This window comes from Panthera onca, chromosome A1 (assembly GCF_046562875.1).
Source record: "Panthera onca isolate mPanOnc1 chromosome A1, mPanOnc1 haplotype 2, whole genome shotgun sequence".
Taxonomy (NCBI): Eukaryota; Metazoa; Chordata; class Mammalia; order Carnivora; family Felidae; genus Panthera; species Panthera onca.
In genome coordinates, this window is record NC_138339.1 from 239,388,614 (window position 1) to 239,412,685 (window position 24,072).

Here is a 24,072-nt window from a genome sequence, read left to right on the forward strand (position 1 = left end):
AATTTTTTTTTTTAACGTTTATTTATTTTTGAGACAGAGAGAGACAGAGCATGAACGGGGGAGGGTCAGAGAGAGGGAGACACAGAATCTGAAACAGGCTCCAGGCTCCGAGCCATCAGCCCAGAGCCCGACATGGGGCTCAAACTCACGGACCGCGAGATCATGACCTGAGCTGAAGTCGGACGCTTAACCGACTGAGCCACCCAGGCGCCCCTTCATTTTCTAATTAGACTGGTTTTTTTTCTGTTGAACTTTGATAATTCTTTATATATTCTAAATACTAGTCCTTGGACAGAAAGTAGTTAGCAAATTTTTTCCTACTTTAGCTTTTCTTTTCATCTTCTTAACAAGGTCTTTTCCAGACCAAAAGTTTTACATTTTATTTGTTTTTTTTTTTTATTTTTAATGTTTATTTATTTGTGAGAGACAGAGACAGAATGCGAGTGGGCTAGGGGCAGAGAGAGAGGGAGACACAGAATCTGAAGCAGGCTCCAGGCTCCAAGCTGTCAGCACAGAGCCTGACATGGGGCTCGAACCCACGAACCGTGAGATCATGACCTGAGCCAAAGTCCAATGCTCAACTGACTGAGCCACCCAGGCACCCCAAAAGTTTTACATTTTAATGGAGTCCAATTTATCGAGTTTTTTTTCTTAGATGGATTGTGGTTTTAGTGTCAAGTCTAAGAAGTCTTTGCCTAATTCAAGATCCCAAAGATTTTCTTTCTTTCTTTTTTTTTTTTTTTTTAATAAAAGCTGTATAGTTTTAGGTTTTACATTCAAGTTTGTGGTCCATTTTGTGTTGAATTTTTTATAAGGTCTGAGATTTAAGTTGAGGTTCTTTTTTTGCATGCAGATGTCCTGTGGTTCCAGCACCCTTTTTTTTTCATTTAAATTTTTTTAACATTTATTTATTTCTGAGAGATAGAGAGAGACAGAGAATGAGGAGGGGAGGGACAGAGAGCGAGGGAGACACAGAATCTGAAGCAGACTCCAGGCTCTAAGCTGTCAGCACAGCGCCCAACGCGGAGCTCAAACTTACGAACCATGAGATCATGACCTGAGCTGAAGTAAGTTGCTTAACCGACTGAGCCACTCAGGTGCCCCGCTCCAGCACCCTTTGATGAACATGCTATCTTTCCTCCGCTGAGTTGTTTTTGCACTTCTGTCAAAAATCAATTGTTTATATTTGTGTGGAGCTATTTCTGGATTCTCTGCTCTGTTCCATTGATCTGCATGTCTATTCCTCCACCATTACCAAATAGTCTTGATTATTGTACTGTATAAATCACCCTCGAAACCTGCTAGAGTGATTCCTCTCTCTCTATTCTTCCTTTTCAAATTATCTTAGCTCTTCTAATTCATCAGCCTTCGCATATACATTTTAGAATCATTTTGTCTGTGTCTAAAAAGTCTTGGGGGGGTTGGTAGAAATGGCATTAAATCTGGATATCAGTTTGAGGAAAATCAACATCTTCAAATATTCCTATCCATACACACAGTATGTTCCTCTACATATATCTTCTTTTATTTCTTTAATCAGCAGTGTATAGTTCTCAGCACACAAGTCATATAAATGTTTTGTTAGATTTATTTTAAGTATCCCATTTTCTTTTATTATAAATACTTTTTTATTTTAACTTCAGAGTCCATATGTTCATTGCTAGTATAAAGAAATAAATGGTTTGGGTATGGGGATTTTGTTCTGTTTTTGTATTGTGTGATCTTGCATTGCAAAAATCTAGGAGATTTTTGAAGATGCCTTGGGATTTTCTGCATAGACAACCATATCATCTGCAAGCCGGGACAGTTTTATTTCTTCCTTTCTGTTCTAAATGTCTTTTATTTCATTTTCTTGCCATATTGCACTCTCTTCTTTTCCCCTTTGTCAGTCTTGCTAGAATTTTTGTCAATTTTATTGATCTTTTCAAAGAACCAGCTCTTTGTTTCATTAATTTCTTCTATTCTTCTTCTGTTTTCAATTTAATTGATTCCTGATCTTACCTTTATTATTTCTGTCTTTTTGTTTGTTTTGAGTTTATTTTGCACTTTGTTTTCTATATTCCTGATGGGGAAGCTTAGATTATTGACTTGAGTCTCTTTCTCTTTTCATTCTGTGCTATACTATTCCTTATCATAATTCCTTTAACTGTGTCCCACAAATTTGGTATGTTGTAATTTTTTGAGAGAGGAATCAAGAGAGAGAGGGAGCGTGCACCTGAGTAGGAGAGGGGCAGAGAGAGAAGGAGAGAGAGAATCCCAAGCAGGCTCCATGCTCAGTGTGGAGCCCAGAATGGGGCTCAGTCTCACAACTGTGAGGTTATGACCTGAGCCAAAATCAAGAATCAGATACTTAACCAACTAAGCCACCCAGGTACCCCAATATGTATTTTTAATGACATTGTCTTTTTATTGAGTTTTGAGTATTCTTTTTTTTTTTTTTGAAGCTGCAATGTTTTTTTCTCTCTCTCTTTTTTTTTAAATTCCAGTATAATTAACATACAGTGTACAATAGTTTCAGGTATACTGCAGACTGGTGCAAACACTGTGGAAAACAGTATGGATGTTCCTCAAAAAAAATTAAAAATAGAATCATGATCCACTAATACCACTCCTGGGGATTTACCCAAGCAATATGAAAACACTAATTGGAAAAGATATATGCACGCCTATCTCTAGGATTATTTACAATAGCCAAGAAGTGGAAGCAACCCAAGTGTCCATCAATAGATGAATGGATAAAGATGTGATATATATCTCACAATAGAATGTGTGTGTGTGTGTGTGTGTGTGTGTGTGTGTGTGTGTGTGTACACACACAATGGAATATTGCTAGACCATAAAAAATAGTGAAGTTTTGCCACTGCAAACACATGGATGGATCTAGAGGTTATAATGCTAAGTGAAATAAGTCAGTCAGAGAAAGATAAATACCATATGATTTTACTCATATGTGGAATTTAAGATAGGCTTTATTTTTATTTTCATCCAATACAATGTATTGACCCATGATGGTTTATTTTTTTAATTTTAACACTAAATTTTTATTTAATTTATTTTTTTAATTTACATCCAAGTTAGTTAGCATATAGTGCAACAATGATTTCAGGAGTAGATTCCTTAGTGCCCCTCTCCCATTTAGCCCATCCCCCCCCACAACCCCTCCAATAACCCTGTTTCTTCTCCATATTTAAGAGTCTCTTATGTTTTGTCCCCCTCCATGTTTTTATATTATTTTTATTTCCTTTCCCTTATGTTCATCTGTTTTGTATCTTAAAGTCCTCATATGAGTGAAGTCATATGATATTTGTCTTTCTCTGACTGACTAATATCACCTAGCATAATACCCTCTAGTTCCATCCACGTAGTTGCAAATGGCAAGATTTCATTCTTTTTGATTGCCAAGTAATACTCGTGTGTGTGTGTGTGTGTGTGTGTGTGTGTGTGTGTGCACCACATCTTTATCCATTCAACCATCAATGGACATTTGGGCTCTTTCCATACTTTGGCTATTGTTAATATTGCTGCTATAAACATTGGGGTGCATGTGCCCCTTCAAAACAGCATACCTGTATCTCTTGGATAAATACCTAATAGTGCAATTGCTGGGTCATAGGGTGGTTCTATTTTTAATTTTTTGAGAAACCTCAAAACCTGGAAAACAAACTGCTAGAACTGATCCATGAATTCAGCAAAGTTGCAGGATATAAAATCAATGCACAGAAATCAGTTGTATTCCTATAGACCAGTAATGAAGCAACAGAAACAGAAATCAAGGAATCTATCCCATTTACAACTGCACTCTGTTTTCCAGAGTGGCTGCACCAGTTTGCATTCCCACCAGCAGTTCAAAAGAGATCCTCTTTCTCTGCATCCTCGCCAACATCTGCTGTTGCCTGAGTCGTTAATGTTAGCCATTAACAGGTGTGAGGTGGTATCTCATTGTGGTTTTGATTTGTATTTCCCTGATGATGAGTGATATTGAACATTCTTTCATGTGTCGGTTGGCCATCTAGATGTCTTCTTTGGAGAAGTATCTATTCATGTCTTTTGCCCATTTCTTCACTGAATTTGTTTTTTGGGTGTTGCATTTGATAAGTTCTTTATAGATTTTGAATACTAACCTTTTATCTAATATGTCATTTGCAAATATCTTCTCCAATTCTGTTGGTTGCCTTTTAGTTTTGCTGATGGTTTCCTTTGCTATGCAGAAGCTTTTTATCTTGATGAGGTCCCTTTTTGCCTGCTTTCTCCTCAAGGATTTTGATGGCTTCCTATCTTACATTTAGACCTTTCATCCATTTTGAGTTTATTTTTGTGTGTGATGTAAGAAAGTGGTCCGGGCTCATTTTTCTGCATGTCGCTGTCCAGTTTTCCCAGCACCACTTGCTGAAGAGACTGTCTTTATCCCATTGGCTCTTCTTTCCTGTTTTGTTAAAGATTAGTTGGCCATACATTTGTGGGTCCATTTCTGGGTTCTCTATTCTGTTCCATTGATCTGAGTGTCTGTTTTTGTGCCTGTACCATACTGTCTTAATGATGACAGCTTTGTAGTATAGCTTGAAGTCCAGGATTGCGATGCCTCCAGCTTTGGTTTTCTTTTTCAAGATTGCTTTGGCTATTCGGGGTCTTTTCTGGTTCAATACAAATTTTAGGATTGTTTGTTCTAGCTCTGTGAAGAATGCTGGTGTTACTTTGATAGGGATTGCATTGAATATGTAGATTGCTTTGGGTAGTATCGACATTTTAACAATATTTGTTCTTCCTATCCAGCAGCATGGAATATTTTTCCATTTTTTTGTGTCTTCTTCAATTTCTTTCATAAGCTTTCTATAGTTTTCAGTGTATAGATTTTTCCTCTTTGGTTAGATTTATTCCTAGGTATTTTATGGTTTTTGGTGCAATTGTAAATGGGATCAATTCCTTGATTTCTCTTTCTGTTGCTTCATTATTGGTGTATAGGAATGCAATTGATTTCTGTGCATTGATTTTTATATCCTGCAACTTTGCTGAATTCATAGATCAGTTCTAGCAGTTTTTTGGTGAAATCTTTTGGGTTTTCCATATAGAGTCATGATGGTTTATTTAGAAGTGTGTTTTAGTTTCCAAGTGTTTGGAGATTTTCTTGTTATCTTTCTGTCATTGATTCTACTTTGATTCCACTGTGATCAGAGAACATGCTCTTTATTATTTCAACTACTTTAAATGCATTGAGGTTTGTTTTATGGCTCATTTACTAAGAATATCTTTTATTCTAATGTTTTTCACATCTGTAGTCTTGCTAACCCTGAGGAAGTTGCTCCTCCCATGGCTAGCTAATTCCCAAAGATAGCAAACAACTCCCGCAGGAGTGTATCTTTCATATGCAAACAAATCAATCCAAAACTCATAGCCTCAGCCACATTTTTTACCAGGCTTTCAAGGACTCTCACATTCTGGGCCACTATCCACCTGCCTAATCACCCCAGGGCCAGATACCAGACAACAGGCTGAAATTTTTCAAAGCAGCCAATCCTAAGACTGTTTACCCTGCCTTGCCTTTCCCACAGAAACAACAGTGAAGAGTTTTGCCCATATTTCTTCACACCCTTGCTGTCTCCTGCTGACTCTGGTGCTTCCCCCACGTGGCCCTTCATGGTATGCTGTGCCCCCTGCTTCCAGAGAACTGTGAGTTAACACTTTTTCCTTCACAACAGTCATTTCCAAGTCTGCATGTCTTATACTACCTGATTAAAGCAAATCTTGGATACATTTAAAAACAACCAGAATATGGTCTATCTTGGCATATGTTTCACAAGCGCTTGAAAAGAACATTCTCTTGCTGTCAGATGAAATGTCAATTAGATCCTATTGGTTGATGGTGATGTTGAGTTTTTCTAAATCCTTGCTGATTTTCTGTCTAGCTGTTCTATCAGTTGTTGAGAGAGAGGTGTTGAAGTCTCCAATTTTAATTGAAGATGTGTCCATTTCTCCTTTCAGTTCTATCAGTTTGAGCTTCGTATATTATTCAGTTCTGTGTTTAGTGCATACACATTTAGGATTGCCATTTCTTCCTACTCAATTGCCATTTTTATCATTATATGATGTCCTTCTCTGTGTCTGATGACTTTTTTGTTTATTTTATCTGATATTAATACAGCCATTACTGCTTTCCTTTGATTCTTTGCTTATGTCTTTTTCCATCTTTTTACTTTCAACCTACCTATGTCATTATATTTAAACTGAATTTCTTATAGACAGTACCTAGTTGGGTCATGTTTTATAATCCATTCTGTCATTATGTCTTTTAATTGGTGTATTTAGACCATTTATATCTAATGTAATTATTGATAATGTAAAGCTTAAGTCCACCACTTTGGTTTTTTTTGTTGTTGTTGTTTCCTGTTTCTTACATCTATTTTTTTTTTTATTTCAGTTTCCTTTTTCCTGACTTCCTGTGGTTTGCTTAAATGCTTCTTATAATTTCCTATTTATTTATCTAGCAGCTTTGCATGCATCTTGGTATAGCTCTTTTAGTGGTTGCTTTAGATATTACATTATATATATAACGTCACAGTCTACCTGCATCATTATTTTACCAATTTAGGTGAAATATAGAAATCTTACCTCCCATTCCATTTCTTTACCTTTCTCTATAATTGTTTTAAACATTTCCTCTCCATACATCTAGAATCACATTAGAGAGGGTTATAGTTTATGTTCCAACTGTCAAATTTAGAAAACTCAAGAGGAGAAGGAAATTCTATTGTATTTACTCATATTTTTGCTTACTATATTCTTTATTCCTTCCTGATGTTCTAAAGTTCCTTCCTTTATTTCTTTTCTATATAAATATCTTCCTTTAGCCATTCTCTTATGATATGTCTGTTAGTGAAATATTTTATAAATGTTCTTTCATCTGTGAATGCCTGGATTTCCTCTTTATTCAATGAAGAATATTTTTGCTGGTATTAGAATTTGTGGTTGACTTAAAAAATATTGTGCCACTTCCTTCTGGCATCCATGATTTCTGATGAGAAATCCTCTATAATTTGGATTGTTTTTCCCTATGATTAAGGTATTATTTTTCTCTGGCTGATTTCAAGATTATTTTCTTTGTCTTTAGTTTTCAGACATTTATTTATCATGTATTTTGGCATCATTTATTTGGATTTATCCTCTTTAGTGTTAACTTCTTTAATCTGTGGGTTTATGCCTCTTGCTAAATTTGGAAAGTTTTCAGCCATTATTTCTTTGAGCACTCTTTTTAGTCCTGCCCTTATCCTACTCTCCTCTGGAACTCCAATGACACAAACATTAGGGTTTTTATTATAGTAATACAGGTCCCTGAGAGTCCCTTCTTTTTTTCCATTCTATATTCTCTTTCTTGTTCTGATCAAGTGGTTTTTTTATTATAGCCCACTGATTCTTTTCTCTCTTCCATCCCTCTGCTGTTGAGCCCACCCACTGAGCTTTTCATTTGAGTTAATGTGTTTTTTAGCTCCAAAAATTTCAAATTTGTTCTTTATATCTTTTATTTTTCTGCTGAGACTTTCTATTTCTTGCTGAGGTTTTCTATTTTTCATTTGTTTCAAACATGTTTGTTATTGCATGTTGAAGTAGTTTCATCATGACTGGTTTAAAATTTTTATCAGATTATTCTAGCATTTCTGTCATCTTGGCTTTTGCATCTATTGATTTTATCATTCAGTTTCAGATCCTGGTATGATAAGGGATTTTAGATTGAAATTTAGACACTTTTGGTGTTACATTATAAGATTCTGGATCTATTTCATTTAAACCATTTATTTTAACTGGCTTTCTCTGACACCACAAGAGGGGAAGAAGGATGGGGTGGGCACAGTCGCGTTACTCTCAGGCGGAGGTAGAAGTCCAGGTTTTTCACTTGACGTCCATTGACACTCAAGGTGAAGAAGGGCCCCTCTTTACTTCTGGGAAGGGAGGGTTTCCATCTCCCAATGTGATCTCTACTGACACCTTGGTGGTTGTGGCCTTGTTATTAGTGGGCAATGGTGAAATCCCTCGCTCTCCACTAGGCCTCCTTTGACGCCAACTCTGGGGGGTGGGGGGAGATACGTCATGACTTCCTGATGGAGGTAGAGTTCAGGCTCCTCACATGGCATCCACTGAAACCACAGGCTATGGGACCCTTTTTACCAACCAGTGGATGAAAGTCCCAGCTCCCTACTTGACCTTCTCTGACACCACCCCAGAGGGGGTGTTGGGACAGCTCATTGTAGCCTCACTAAGTCTAGGCTCCTTTTTTGGCCTTTACTGGTATCAACGTGAGGGTATAGGTTATTTCTCTGATGCTAGACTGGAGTAAAGCAGTCATTGTCTAAAACTTTTCTGTCTTGCTACGCTTCCCTTTTCCTGGCCCTTTGGCTAGAGGCAGAATGTTTATCTTGGATTTTTAGGTTTGGGGGATTTTGTCTGCACCCGTTGGTATTTTGGATTATTGGCTTCTTCAACTCCAAGTCTGAGATTTGTGATGCAAAAAGAACACCCAGGCAAACCCACCACCATGTGAGTCCCAAGGTCCCTCCCTGGTCTGCCTTCTTCTCTCCACTTTTCAGGGTCTTCTTATGTTTTTGTTTCTATAATTTCCAAGGATTTTAGTTGTACTTGGCAAGAAGAATTGGGAAAAGTACATCAACTCCATCATCCTGGGAGCTAAATATTTCTTTATTTTTAAATAGTAGTTTAAATAGAAATCAATGAAATCTGTATATTGCAGTTAGTTAATATGTCTCTCAAGCCTCTGTAATCTACTGGTTCCCCTACTCCTCTCTTTATTTTCTTGCAACTTTTTGTTTCTGAGAAGCTAGATCATTTGTTTCCTAGAGTTTCTCATAGCCTGGACTTTGCTGATTGCATATTTGAGGTATTTAGTATGTTCTTCTATCTTTTGTATATTCTATAAACTGATAGTTAGATTTAAAGGCTTAGGAGATTTTTTTTCCTTTTGCAAGACTGTTTTATAGGTGGTATTATATATTCCCATCAGAAGGCATATGTCTCGTTGTCTCCCAGTGGCGATGTCAGCAACCATTGATGGCCATTACCTAGCTACTTTAATTTATTACAGGTTTCAAAATGGGTTATTCAGACTAATATTTCAAGCTATCTCCAAGAGGCGTCCAATAAAGACTCTGTGGACACCTCAAACTTATCATGTAAAAAATGGAACAAATTATTTTCCTCTGAAGTAAGAAAACATCCGTTTACCTGGGTTTTTTACACTGATTAAAGACATTCTCCCCAGTCTCCCAGGTTTGGCCCCTTAGTGCAAGACTGACACTCACAGAGGCCGCAACAGCAAATGGGTAAAGTAGCCAATGGGTTCTCTCCAAAGATGGCAGCTGCTTCCCAGCTCTGGCTCCTTCTTGATTTATGATACTGTGGGTCCAGTGTTACTTGATCTTTCAATCAATGCTAGAAATTGGTGTTTTTATGTAAAAATTTACTGATTTTACAATATTGGCAACAAAGGTTTTTTTTTTTTTTTACAGTTCTTATTTTTTTTATCATTTTTTTCATCATGATAAGCGTACTCTTTAATCCCCATCACCTCTTTCCCCCATCCCACACCCATCTCCCCTCTGGTAACCATCAGTGTGTTCTCTATAGTTAAGAGTCTGTTTCTTGGTTTGCCTCTCTTCTCTTGTTTTTTCCTTTGCTCATTTGTTTTGTTTCTTGAATTCCACATATGAGTGAAATCATATGGTATTTGTCTTTCTCTAACTGACTTATTTTGTTCAGCATTATACAGTCTAGCTCCATTTATGTCGTTGCAAATGCTAAGATTTTATTCTTTTTCTTGGCTGACTAATATTCCAGTGTGTGTGTGTGTGTGTGTGTGTGTGTGTGTGTGTGTGTCACTTTTATCCGTTCAACTATCAATGGACACTTGAGCTGCTTCCATAGTTTGGCTATTGTTAACAATACTGCAATAAACATAGGGGTGCGTGTATCTCTTTGAATTAGTGTTTTTGTATTTTGGGGGTAAATACCCAGTGCAATTCCTGGATCATAACGTAGCTCTATTTTTAATTTTTTGAGGAACCTCCATACAGTTTCCCACAGTGACTGCACTAGTTTGCATTCCCACCAGCAGTGCATGAGGGTTTCTTTTTTTCCACATCCTTGCCAACACTTGTTATTTCTTTTGTTGTTGATTTTAGCCATTCTGACAGGAATGAGGTGATATCTCATTGTAGTTTTGATTTGTATTTCCCTGATGATGAGTGATGTTGAGCATCTTTTCATGTGTCAGTTGGCCATCTGTATGACTTCTTTGGAGAAATGTCTGTTCATGTCTTCTGCCCATTTTTTAATTGGATTCTTTTTTTTTATATTGAGTTGTATCAGTTCTTTATGTATTGATTTATTGGATATATTTGATATATATCAGATATATCATTTATTGGATATATCATTTGCAAATATCTTCTACCATTCAGTAGATTGCCTTTTGTTAATTGTTTCCTTCACTGTGCAGAAACTTTTTATTTTGATGTAGTCCCAATAGTTTATTTTTGTTTTTATTTCCCTTGCTTCAGGAGACATATCAGAAAAATGTTGCTATAGCCAAGGTCAGAAAGATTACTGCCTGTACACACTTCAAGGATTTGTATGGTTTCAGGTCTCACATTTAGGTCTTTAATCCATTTAGAGTTTATTTTTGTGTGTGTTGAAAGAAAGTGGTCCAGTTTCATTCTTTTGCATGTGGCTGTCCAGGTTTCCCAACACCATTTGTTGAAAAGACTGTTTTTTTCCCATTGTATATTCATTCTTCCTTTGTCAAAGATTAATTGACCATATAATTGTGGGTTTAATTCTGGGTTTTCTATTCTATTCCATTGATCTATGTGTCTATTTTTATGCCAGTACCGCACTGTCCTAATTACTACTGTTTTGTAATATAACTTGAAATCTGCAATTGTGATATCTCCACTTTTGTTTTTCTTTTTCAAGATTGCTTTGACTATTTGAAGTCTTTTGTGATTTCATATAAATTTTAGGATTGTTTGTTCTAGATCTGTGAAAAATGCTGTTTTTAAAGCTAATATTCTGCAGGTCAAAAGAAGCACACGTTCTGCAGGTCAAAAGAAGCACACGTGTGGGCTGGGGACAGCTTGGGAGACGTGATGTGAGCCCCCTCGTTCTCCCTCCTGACTCCTCCCTCTGCCAACAGAGGCCAAATCATACCTCCTACAGCTCCACGTTGGATCTCGAGTGCCTCTCCCTGCTACCCTGGCATCATTCCCTCTTTGAGGGACCTTACCAGTGGCTTTCCAACTAGCCTTTCCACATCTGTTACTCATTCCCTCCAGTTTCCAGGGTCATTCCACTGAAACCTGGATCTGGGCCGGACACACTCACTCAGCAAACTCATACTAAGAGGCTCCTGGGAGTCAGGTTCTGTATTGAGTGTCAGGGGACAGAATGATGACTGAGATATTGTGTCTCTTTACAGTGTAGTGGAGGAGCTAGAGCTACAAACAGAAAATTCTAAAATAATGTGAAAATGCAACAATATGATGGTGATAAACCAGGAGTCAGTGGAAGTCGTTGGGGTGGGAGGAGGCAGCCAACCTATCTGGGCAGTGTCCTGAAGAAGGTGAGTCTCAAAGGATGATTAGAAGTTAAGCGGGAGAGAGGGGAGGAATGGAGATTTCTGACGAGACATGGAGGAAGCAACACGGCATACGCAGGAGTAGCGATTTAGTGTGGCTAGCCCCTGAAGTGCCAGGGAGGGAGCGTTGACGGCTGAATCCAAAAGTGGGCAAAGTCACCACTGAACACAAAGTAAAATCCCAAATCCTCTGACATCAGCAAGTACTTCCAGGTTTCTCCCACTGACGTCTCCGTGCTCCCCACCCCCAGTCTGCCCATGTACGCACTCTGGTTCCTGAGGACTGCTTATTTATCCCCACCTTTGGGCATTGCACCAACTCTCTCCTGCCTAGAATGTCCTCCCTGTCTGCCCCTTCCTCCAGCCTTTCTTTCTAAAGTAATTCAAAGTCTTCATTCCCAAGATTCTCCCTGCCTCGCCCCAGAACCACTCCCTCCTCCCCCTCCTCCCCAGGGTTGCCCTGCTTGTGTTTGCACTCCTGTGTTCTCTTTGCTTCCCCTCTAGGGTGGGGGCTCCTGGACAGAAGAGAACAAATTCGCTTTACCCCCAAAACATGTCCCTTCATATAGTGAGTGCCACTATACGTATTGAATTAATTGGGGTCTTGAAGACTAATGCCTCTTCTCCCAGTTTTGTGGCATAGCTGTTGGGAAGGAAAGAAGGCTCATTAGCTTGCCATCCTGAGGGGGACCCAACAGTAGCTCTCTGAGGCTCTGCGAAACAACTTCCCCAACCGCCAGAACTGCCGTTGCTATGGTTTCTCCCTCCCACTAGGAGTACTTAGGTGAATGCTGATTGAAGAACAGGGTTCCACTGGCCAAGGCCTTTTCAGGCCATTTTAAGAGGCAAAAAAGTTGGTGAAATGACAGAACGCCTTGAAATTATTCCGATATCAGAGCGCCGTGAGAAAAACTCACCACAGTGAGAAATTAATTGTGAGACCGCAGCCAAAAATCTTTTTAGAGATAGTGCTACAGATCTCATCCATCATTAGCCAACCTCAGAAACATGAAGATACTTGTTAACCTAAATTTATTTCTGGATATGACTTATTAGACACTAAGACGATTTATTTTTACTTTTTTGCTAACATAACTTTTAAATGTATGGATTCAGGATTAATGTGGCATTTGAGATTATAATTAGTACTCAGCTATAAGTAATTGCTTCTAAGCGATTACTAAGCAAAACTAAGAGATTAGTTTCCTATTCAAAACATACTAATACAAGGTATCATATACAAGACAGAGACTGTCCCTTCTGACTGGTAATCAGTTGCTAAATCTTCAATGTTCGAAAAATGGAAGGCATAAGCTGAGAGAAGAATTGATTGTTTCACGTTTAACTTCGGCCCTAAAAGAGACCTAGGAGTGGTCTTCTAGATTCTGCTCATAGAAGCCAGCTGTCCAACACTCATCAGGAACTAATATTTAGGTTCAGTGCTAATACCAAAGAGATGTGCTTGGTAGAAAATGTGCCACAATCTCAAATTTACTTACAAGATGCTTGGGATTTTAAATTTTATCATATTGTGCCTCTTCCCCATACATGACTGTTCTAACACGAACAGAAGATGGGCACCTCTCAGTTGGAACTAGTATTTATAGGGTCAGGATGTGACGTTTCCCCTGAAGCACATCCACATCTGTCAAAATCGTGCTAAGCCCAGTTATAAAATCATAAGGATCAAATTAATGTAGACTACGGGCCACGGGTCCCCCAACACACAGCCCAGGAATCTGTGTTTCTAGCAGATTTCTGAGTTGATTTTTATACAGCCAGCCTCAGTCCAGATGCCCATAGAGCAGGCAAATTTTCAAATGTCAGTGGGCCAAAGAATTGCCGGAAGTAATTTAGAATGTTTGTCCGGAGTCTAATTTGGTCAGCCTGGGGAAGTGGGGGGATTGACATTCTGACGTTTCCCTGGCTGTCCTCACACTGGTCTTTAGAAACACAGACACGTGGCATTTCAAGCAGGTGCTTTGAAAATAGCTGTATCTCCCTGATGTATCTCCACTCTGGAAACGCATCTGTAAAAGTTGGGCTGTGTTCCGCCCCAGAATGGCAAAAACTGCTATATAAGCATCATAGATTGATTTGTCCCTTTTCGGCCCCTATGGACTCAAAACAGGAGTTTGTCCATTCAGCAGCTTGTTCCACACGGGGAAGGGGGCGAAGCTCAGGCAGTCGCCCTGCGTCACACCGTGTCAGCGGTTGCCTTGCTCTGCTCGGGCCTGAGCCTCTGCTCGCAACGGACGGCATCCCCCGTGGTCAGTCTGTTCTCCAGGCTGCTAAGCAGCTCTCTCAAACACCCTGCGGTCGCCCATCACTCTCCTCACGAGTAAAACCACATTAAAGACCTCTGATAAATCTTTCCAGGATCTACTTTCTGCCTTTATCCTACTCAGCTTTCTGCTTCCTTTGGTGCCACAAGCCTCACCGCTTTTTCTGCCAGCTCCTTGGCTTTGTTTTTCTGTGGCTATCTTCTTTCCCCTTTCTTTCAAAATGTTCTCCCTTGCCTTCTCTGATATAGACAAAAGGTCAGAAGCCAAGCCCATCACAAGGGGAGAGCCCCGTGTCCCAGTTTGCTCTGTGTCACAGTGGCCGCACCTCTTGGGCTTGCAGACAGCCTTGGATGCAGATACCAAGCAGGTCCGAGGCCGAGAGCCACCGTGTCGAGGAAGGCAGTTGCCCGGAACGCATCTTCCCTCTAAGGATGGAAGTAGGTAGATGGCTGGCTCCAGTTGTTGCTCCGTGCAGCTCCTCCTTCCTCCTTAATGCAAAGTGAGTCTCTTTAAATCGGAGATCCTAATCTCTCGAGTGTCTACTGCCCTAGGCCTTGTACATGATGGGATGTAAACTTTCGTGTTGCAGAAGAGGAAACAGGCTGAGAGGGCTGAGGCATTTCATTTCAGGCCATGTAGTTGATACAGGAAAAAGCAAAGACTTAAGGGGCACCCGGGTGGCTCAGTCAGTTAAGCCCCCGACTTCAGCTCGGGTCATGATCTCACCGTCCGAGAGTTCGGGCCCGGCGTCAGACTCTGTGCTGAATGAAGGCTCAGAACCTGGAGCCTGCTTCGGATTCTGTCTCCCTCTCTCTCTGCTCCTCCCTCACGCTCTCTCTCTCTCTCTCTCTCTCTCTTTAAAATTAAAATTAAAAAAAAAAAACATTAAAAGCAAAGACTCAAAATTGGGTGTCACTGACCCATTCTCCCATCGCACTGCTGGGAGTGATGGGGAAGCAGAGAGGGTGTGGACGCCACGCCTCGGTTCTTCTTGAAGGCATTTTCCGAGGCCCTGTCTCATTTTCTGCTCTCACACACTACACTCTGGTGCACAGACCTGGTGCGAGAAAGGTACACAACAGCAAGGCTGAACGTGAGCTGCATGGTGTGACACAAATAACCACAGTGGCTTTTTATTGTTGGTGGCATAACCACTGGATAAAAGTAATGCTCAAAATGCATATCATTAAAAGCAGAATATACATATATTTTTTCAAAATAGCAATTACTTCTATCAAAGCTCATGATTCAAAGAAAATCCGTACTCATCAATGAGGAAAAACTTAGAAGACTATCACAAATAAGTTTTACATAATAGATCATTTGAAGTAATAACAATTTCTAAAATCTTATCAAATGATATGTATAAAAAAATGTAGAAAGTTTTTCAACATTATCTACTGTATAGTTTCAAATAATCAAGCAGGTTATTTCTGGCTCACGTAATGGTGGGTTAGTTTATCCAAGACAAACCCTACTGCTGAGAACACGTAGAGAAGTTGAACAATGTGAACAGACGTGTATGAAAACTTCCGAGAGCTACCAGAGTAGCAAAGACTTGAAGAGCCAAGATCCCAGCCAGAAAAGATGAGAAGGGAAGTGAACCATCTTATTCACAAGGCACCTGCCAATTTGTAAACAAACAAACAAAAACAAAGTTGAGAGGCTAAGAGGCCAAATAGAGTTTCTGGCAATCTCATGGGGCTAGGAGAACAAAAATTGAACTTGGGGGTCCACCAGAGGACAGGCCCTTGTAAATACCCCCACTCTTCCGGTCTGGACCTCCGAAGGGCTTACTAGGAGTAAGAGTAACCTGAAATCAGGCAACACTCACCAAGCCAAGTTTGAATCCGTTCAGACTTTGGATTGATGATACCGCACCTACCGTAACTGCTTTCCAGAAGCAAAAATAAATGCCCTCCAGACAAAGTTGACATCAGCCCGAGGCTCTAAGTTCCACTTTCAGATTCACCCTCCCATCAGCCACCATAGGTTCACTTACTACTCACAGTGCTGGTCTTGAACGCTCTCTTCATTTCTGGCACTTCCGTGTCTTTATTTCACTTACTTATTTGTCACAATTTTTAAATAATATTTTGTTGAGAATTCTTATACCTGAAGAGGGAAGAAGAAACTTGTAGCATAGGTCTTCCTAGTATGTTGCCAGAAGTCGAAGTCACCTGGGAAAATCTTTTCTCTCAGTTTCCAAATCTCTTTAAAATCAAAATACACGTATACCTAAAAAGTCTTCCGTAAGTACTGAAGAGATGGCTATCAAGTACATCCTTATCTCTTCTTTCCTTTTGTCTATATTATTTTTTCTTAATATTTCTATGGTAAGTGAAATAAAACTCAGAACTAACAATTTCTCTACTTGTTACAAGGTTTCACAAAACATCTGGAGGAAGAGATTAGCACTGAACTCTAATCCAGGTTTCAAGAAGCTTCCCCCACCACCCCCCGCACCGTGTACTCCTTTGCCATGACCCACCCCACCACGACATCTTAATTTAAATTTTGGACCAGTAATTCACAAAGAAAACATAAATGACAAAGAGAATTAAAGAGGATACAGCACATTTTCTAAAACTGAAAGTCTTAGGAATTGGTCAATGAGAAAAATCCTCTATCAGCCGCTTCATATAACATGTTTAATGTAATTTTTATGAACCTAAAACATGCTGACACCCTGATCTTGGGCTTTGAGGCTCCATGGTTTCAAAATTGAGGGGAAAAAATTGTTTTTTAAGCCACTCAGTCTCTGGCATTTTGTTATGACAGCCCAAACTGATGAAGATAAGGAGTTTATCAATTTTATTAACATTTTCAAAGAACTAAACTTTAGCTTTGTTGCATTTTCTCCATTATTTGATTTCTAACTCATTGATTTCTTATCTTTATTATTTTCTTCCTCTGCTTACATTGTTTCATTTTTCTTTTTTTCAAGCTTCTTAAGGTAGAAATGTAGATAATCAATTTTAAGCTTTTCTTCTTTTTCTAATGTATACACTTAAAGTAAAAATTTATCTCTTAGCACTGCTTCAGGTGCATCCTGCAGATTTTGAAGTTTTTCATTTTCATTCATTTTATTTATTTGAAGGATCTCTTATGATTTTTTCTTTTACCCATCTGTTTTTGCTTAATCTCTAAATATCTGGTATAGAAAATACCAAATATAGATAGATAGTAGATAGGTAGGTAGATGGATAACTAATTTAATTCTGCAAAGGTCAGAAAATATACTCTGTGTGATTTCCATTCTTTGAAATTTATTGAGGCACGTTGCATAGTTCAGCATGCTTTCTCTCAGCAAACATTTCATGTGCACCTAAAAAATGTATATTATGCAGTTGCTGGGCATAGTGTTCTATAAAGATAAACGAGGTCAAGTTAGTTGATAGTATTATTTTGATGTTCCATATCCTTGCTGATTTTTGTGTAATGTTCTATCAGTTGCTCAGTTATTCTAACTATGAATATAAATTTGTCATTTCTCTCTTTGGTGCTTTCAATTTTGCCTTATGTATTTTAGAGCTCTGTTACTTAGTGCATACACATTTAGGATTGATGTCTTCGTGATGAAATGATCCGTTTGCCATTTGTCTCTTTAATTTGTCTTTTTAATTTGTCTCTTTACTTCTGGTAATCTCCTTGTTTTGAGGTATACATTGAATGGTATAGTGACTTGAGCTTCCCTGTGATTTGGGTTTGTATATTCCTTGTATATATTTTTCCAATCCTTTTACCGTTCAACCTATTTGTGAGTCTGCTTCTATTGACTGTTTTTTTTCCTCCTGATTATGGGTCTCATTTTCCTGTTTCTTCATATGGCTTGTAATTTTTTACTCAGTGCTGATTTTGCATACAAAAGGATTTCCCCGGGGTGTTTTGTTTTTGTTTTTCCAGTGAGTGCAAGTCTTTTTTTTCCTGATAGGTGGCTAGAATGAAGATTTGATCATGCAGATTTATCAAGAGTCAAATTGATCTGGGGCTGAGCTGTAGTGTTAATTAAATTGGGTGTACCTCTGGGGGCTCCTGGGTAACTCAGTCAGTTGGGCGTCCGATTTCGGCTCAGGTCATGATCTCCTAGCTCATGAGTTTGAGCCCCGCATCTGGCTCTATACTGACAACTCAGAGCCTGGAATCTGCTTCAGATTCTATGTCCCTCTCTCTGTGTCTTCAGATTCTGTGTCTCCCCACTTGTGCTCTGTCTCTCTCTCCCTCTCTCTCTCTCTCTCTCTCTCTCTCTCTCAAAAATAGAGGGGTGCCTGGGTGGCTCAGTCAGTTGAGCATCCAACTTTGGCTCAGGTCATGATCTCATGACTCGTGAGTTCAAGCCCCTCTGTGCTGACAGCTCAGAGCTTGGAGCCTGCTAAGGATTCTGTGTCTCCCTCTCTCTCTGTCCCCTCCCCCACTCATACTCTGTCTCTCACTCTGTCTCAAAAATAAGTAAACATTTAAAAAATTTTTTTTAATTTTTTTGAATTGAGTGTACCTCTAATATCTGATGGAAAAAGGACATTTGCCATTCAGCCCAACCTCAGTTTCCTACACATCCACTGTGGAGTGGCTAGTCTCTTCTATCTTGTCGTTGTTTGACACAGACATCATATAGTGTGGGCTCACTTAGACTCCAGCTGTAGCACCACTCCAAAATTCAAATAGTGTGAAACTGTGTAATTCTTGGTTGTCTAGACTTGCCTACACTGACACTTTTGCAGTAACACTGTGCAGGGGGAGGGGGCCAGGAGGGAGGGAGGTTGATTATTAAGCCAAGCTATTTATTTTTGCATTTGAGGCACTTCTAAATTCCAATCTGTCTGGCAACCTATATTGTTATTAGTGTCTTGACTGATGTCTTCCTCAACTCTATAAAATCTCTTCATCTACAGGAGGCCTGCTTCTCCACCTTCCCACAAATCCGGAGCTACTCTCCAGATATGAAAGCAGTTGTGGCTCTCCGCTCACCATCACTTCCTATAAGTCAGTTCCACTGAGTTTAATCTGCCCACTTTTCTTTGACAATTGCCAATAGACTTTCATTTTAGCAGGGTTTTTGTTGTTGTTACCGTAGGGATAATGGTATTTTTCATTCTATACTCTAATTTGAAGCAGAGCCATAATGCTGTTCATAATAGCAAAAGATCAGAAACATGGAATCAGGGAAAATTACATGGCTTTTAATTAAATTTTTATATAATCATATAAGGAATACTATGAAGCTATGTGAAAGATGAGGAAGCTCTTTATTTATTTGCAGAAAAAGATTTCCATGATATATTAAGTGAGAAAAGCAAAGTGTACAATAGGGTGTACAATGCTCTACCTTTTGTATAAAAGAGGGAAGAGGGGCGCCTGGGTGGCTCAGTCGGTTGAGCGCCGACTTCGGCTCAGGTCACGATCTCGCGGTCCGTGAGTTCGAGCCCCGCATCGGGCCCCTGTGCTGACAGCTCAGAGCCCGGAGCCTGTTTCAGATTCTGTGTCTCCCTCTCTCTGACCCTCCCCCATTCATGCTCTGTCTCTCTCTGTCTCAAAAATAAATAAACGTTAAAAAAAAAATTTTTAAAAAAAGAGGGAAGAAAAATCATCTATATATAGACTCATATAGATTCATATCACATACGAACATCACAGATCAGTTTTCACATCTGTAGAATGAGATTTAAAATACTTTCCTCAGAGTTATGCAATAAAATAAACATAAAACATTTGGCTCACTTCATGATATCAAGTTCTAGATAAATGATTAACACAATGACCTTTGCATTGGATTATCCCGGAGATGCCTTCATTTATGTTACACACTCGAATTAGTTATTCAAATATGTTACGTTTGCAGTGGCCTATTTTTTCCTTTGGTAAATTACAAGCAGGGACTGTATCTTTCCAAGGCCTATCCATCTACTAACCTAGTATGTAATGTCATATAGCCTGCAAGAAAAAAAAATGAATGTTTCCCATCACATGGTGATTGAGATGATACCAAGAGCCTCCAGACTGACCATCTTTGTTAATGGTACACACTGTGAACGAGGCCCACATGGTACTAAGAGAAGAGCCCTGTACTCTAAATTCCTCACTATCACTGGTTTATTTCAAAGGCAATAAAGAAACCATAAAAGACGTTATGCTTATTGACTCCTCTTACCCAGAGCACCATAGTTCAATCCATACTTTTGACCATAAAAGTCTCCATCTGGTTCTTTAAATACATAATCCATTAAAAAGGCTGATCCATGACTTTTGAGCGGACCAGACATTAAAGCATTACATGCATCTGTTTTTGACAATCCTGTCAAGTTAGCGAAAGACCCAACCAAATGTTGCTCTTGCTTCTCACCCATCCCACGAACCCAACATACTCAGATGGGAGAGGGGCATTCACACCGCATACTCAGATCGGAAAGAGGCAACAGGGAAGCAGATCTAATGGAAGCAGGTCAGTTACCAGCCGGAACTAAAGTTCTTGAGCGATTCGACCACCAGTAACTCTCATCAGCTTGGGGTTTCTGGGACCTTGGGTCTGGGAGCTCAAATACAACACGGCAGAGCTGGGAGGCTGCTCTTAGGGCCCAGATATCACTCCCTCGGTACAAACACTCTTCACCTAGGCCACAGTGATATGTCTGTTTCTCTGGAAACGGAATGGCACAGTGACTTTCCGGCTTTTTGTGACAGGGATCTACAGCAAGAAGGACACTTTACATCGGGTCCAGTGCATACGTGTGGATGTGAGTATGAAAACACAGGAAATATTTCATAAAACGTTTCATAGAATGTTGCTTAAACCCTAAGAGCAATTCATTCTGATATTTTCTATTCTGTCCTATTTCATTTAATTTGGTGGGGGCATGGGGAGGAAAGAAATTTATTTCTCAGGACAAGCAACACTGGACTAGAAGAAAAGATTATCCTTTTATCTCCCACTATCTTCCAAGTTCGTGCATTTTACAAAAACTTCCTGGCAAGTCTTCCCAGCGCCATCTACTGTACCCTCTGGGTATTGCAAGTGCCCTTTTTTTTTTTTCCCCCCTGGCACAAAGATATTTTTTTAAGGATGAGATTGTATCACAGAGCTCTACACACCAACAAGTGCGTAGAACACAGAACAGAAATGACTCCCCCAACACAGAAATGACTCCAAAATAGTTTAAGAAGTTTAGACTAATAGCTAACACACAAACCCAGTTCTGAATTCTCAGACCAAAGACTTCACATCCAATTCCAGAAGAGGGGCTTTCTAAGTCAGAGAACATCCACCTGATTGGAACCTCAGTAGCAAAACTGGCTGTGTAATCAGGGGTTTCCAGAGAGTGACAAATTTAAATTCAGGACATTCTAGACTAGCATTTCATAGAAATCTGCTGTAGTCTATCAAATACAATAACCAGGGAATCTCTCTGTAGTCCCTTGTCAAACCTCTGTCTGTGATTTTTTTACTAAGCAACTCATGAGTGTTTACTGTGCCCTAACTTATTCCAAAAGCTCTCTAAGATGATTTGTAACACAAACTAAAAAGTAGAAATCTCTTTTGTTCCTTTGTGAATGGTGCAGAACTTCCATTTTGATAAGTCATCACAGCTTACAGAATTTAATTTTTATATTCACTAGAAATAAATTTTATCTACCAGTTTGCCTAGGGATTGATAGCTCTGGATTCGTTTCTGACAAACATGTGCTCTGATACAAATACATTTGGAAGTATCTTTGTAATTTCTCCATCATCTGCTTAAATAATCATAAAAGAGCTACACTGATGTATTTGCAAGTAAGAGCATACACTCCTCCAGTAAAACAAAAGAAATCAACTTATTTTACTACTGCCTTGCCACTGAGACACATTCAGCACCATGAATTTCCCCCAAATATTTTACGTGTGAATATAAGAATAGAATGAGGAAAATGGAAAGACTTACAACAGTTTTAGTCACACTCAAAAGCTGGCATTTTTATGAGATGACTTTAATTTGAAAGTGAAGAAAAGAATAAATTATTGAAGTCTGAGATCCTTTTTCTTAACTCTTTGAATGTAACAACTGATTTTTTTTTCCCTAAGTGATTTGACATTAACAATTTTCAGGATACATAAACAAGGGTGTGGGTCAATGATGCAGAGAGAAATCATAGGGAAATGGCATTCTCCTGTAATAATTATTCACAAAAATTTTAAAGGCTTACTTTTAAAGATCATCCCTGCTTTTAAATCATATTATCATATGTAAGTAATTATTAATTACCCAGATATGCCAAGGGTCCATTATATCTTCAGTTTCCGACTGCTATTTTGAGGGAGGCTGAACTTTCTGGAATTTTTGCCAATTATTAATATGATGATTGAATAATATTTCAATAGCCAAGTCAAGAGAGTGGGTCTAGACCAGTAGCTAATGACCCTAATAACTGATAGCTAAGAGACATTCAATGATTCTAACTTGCCCTAAAACTGCCAAGGTTTCGGACAGGGACTCCATTCTCTCACAAGTCTCTTCTTGTCTTGAAATATGTTCTGCTCTCTCCTACATATGATTTGTGTGTCAGAAATTTCACTGAGACATTTTTTATGTGCATTCAGATCATCCTTCCCAGAGGGCATCCAAGGGGCTGCCCCATTAGGCAGCTGGCAAGCAATCATCCATTAAAATATGTGAAGAAATATCATTTTTCACACACTGATTTCTTACACAAGAACAACTTCTTTCCTTCTGGTCCATTTATAAAACAGCTGTCAAATTAAAACCCTGAATAGCTTCAAATATTCACATTTCACCTTACAACCTGACAACTGCATCACTTTAAATGCCTGCATACAAGTTCAACTCAATTATAAACACCTGGGGTTTGCCTGCTTGCTACGAAGCATGTTACATAAAAATATTCATCATATGTGTCTCTGACACTCCAAAGAGACAACGTGTGGCTGTAACAGATCTCATCAGTTAAGCATCAATAGCTACTCGCTACGTGCCCGAGTTTCCCTGGGAATTGCTTCATTCAAGACCGCCTCAGGAGACACCGGAGTTTTTTCCATAAAGCCGAGTCAAAAAACATTCTCTATATTGTTCAGTGCCTGCAGGTTAAGAAGACAGAGGTATACCAATCAAGGAGCAGGCACATGCTGGGCATCTGCTATGCTCCGGGCCCGGGAAGGCTGGAGTAGAGGGCAGAGCTTTCTCCAGGGGCTGGTCAGTTTAAAGATGAAGACGTCTGAAAACAGGGGACAAAATTAAGGCTTATTTTCAGTGTTTCCATTTAACAAAGTAATGCTTTTAGCCCAAAGGGAAAAAAGACAGCAATAGGATTATGCTATTCACAAAATGATTACAGGATTTACAAAACTATTAATTTGTGGTGTGACCTCCTAATTGTAAGTCTAAGCTCATGTGGACGTAACTTTAAATATCCCAACTTTTTTTCCATCGTACCTCGTCTTTTCCTCCTCCTCTACTCTGGAAGACACAAAAATATATATTTAAGATGTTCTGTCTTGAAGAAATTCAAGTCTGGTAAGGAGGAAAACACCAATACAGAAAAACAACACAAATCACACAAAACAGAATAAAATCAGGTCGAGACTTAAGAGCTGCAGGAAGTCTAGCTACATAGCCCCAAATAGGAGCAGCTGTGATATACAATTAGCCCACAACGCACACTAATTATGCAAATCAGGAGAGTAAGTCCGGGAAAACAAGGAAAAGGAAGTTGAACAGCAACCTATAATCAGGAGACACACACTAAAACCTAAGGTGAAATTTTTCAATGGGGGAAAGTGACTCAACTTGCAGTCTCCAAACCACCTTTACCAGCAAGCTTCCTACGATGGTTCTAGACCCTTCCTTCATTCTGACCCAAGCAGGGCTCTAACCGGTTCCTAAACAGTGCTGTTCCAGAAAGTAACTGAAGGGAGGAGCCGCTGGCCAGCTCCACAACATCCACCCCCTCCACCCCGGCCACCGTGCCCCCCACCTTCCACCCTGAGACACCTCCTACCTCAACTGTGATGTGCGCTCAGACCCAGCAGGTTCATTCCTCCACTCCACCCGGCTTTGCCTTGTAATTTCTAAAAAGCCGATTCAGCACATCTGTCAGATGGGCCATGCAAGGGCTTTTGGCAACTCTTGGGGCTCTGTCTCTTCATGAACAGACACTCCCTCC

General features: G+C 39.4%; 1 long non-coding RNA gene across 1 annotated transcript in view; it reads left to right on the top strand.

Annotated features, from left to right (window-relative positions):
• The first annotated feature begins 5,627 nt into the window (after positions 1-5,627).
• Positions 5,628-24,072, top strand: part of LOC144616746 (uncharacterized) — a 29,886-nt gene continuing 11,441 nt past the window's right edge. Inside the window, exons 1-2 of the long non-coding RNA XR_013556488.2 lie at positions 5,628-5,664; positions 20,599-20,651. This is a non-coding gene — a long non-coding RNA (uncharacterized LOC144616746). The remainder of the gene's footprint in view (positions 5,665-20,598; positions 20,652-24,072) is intronic.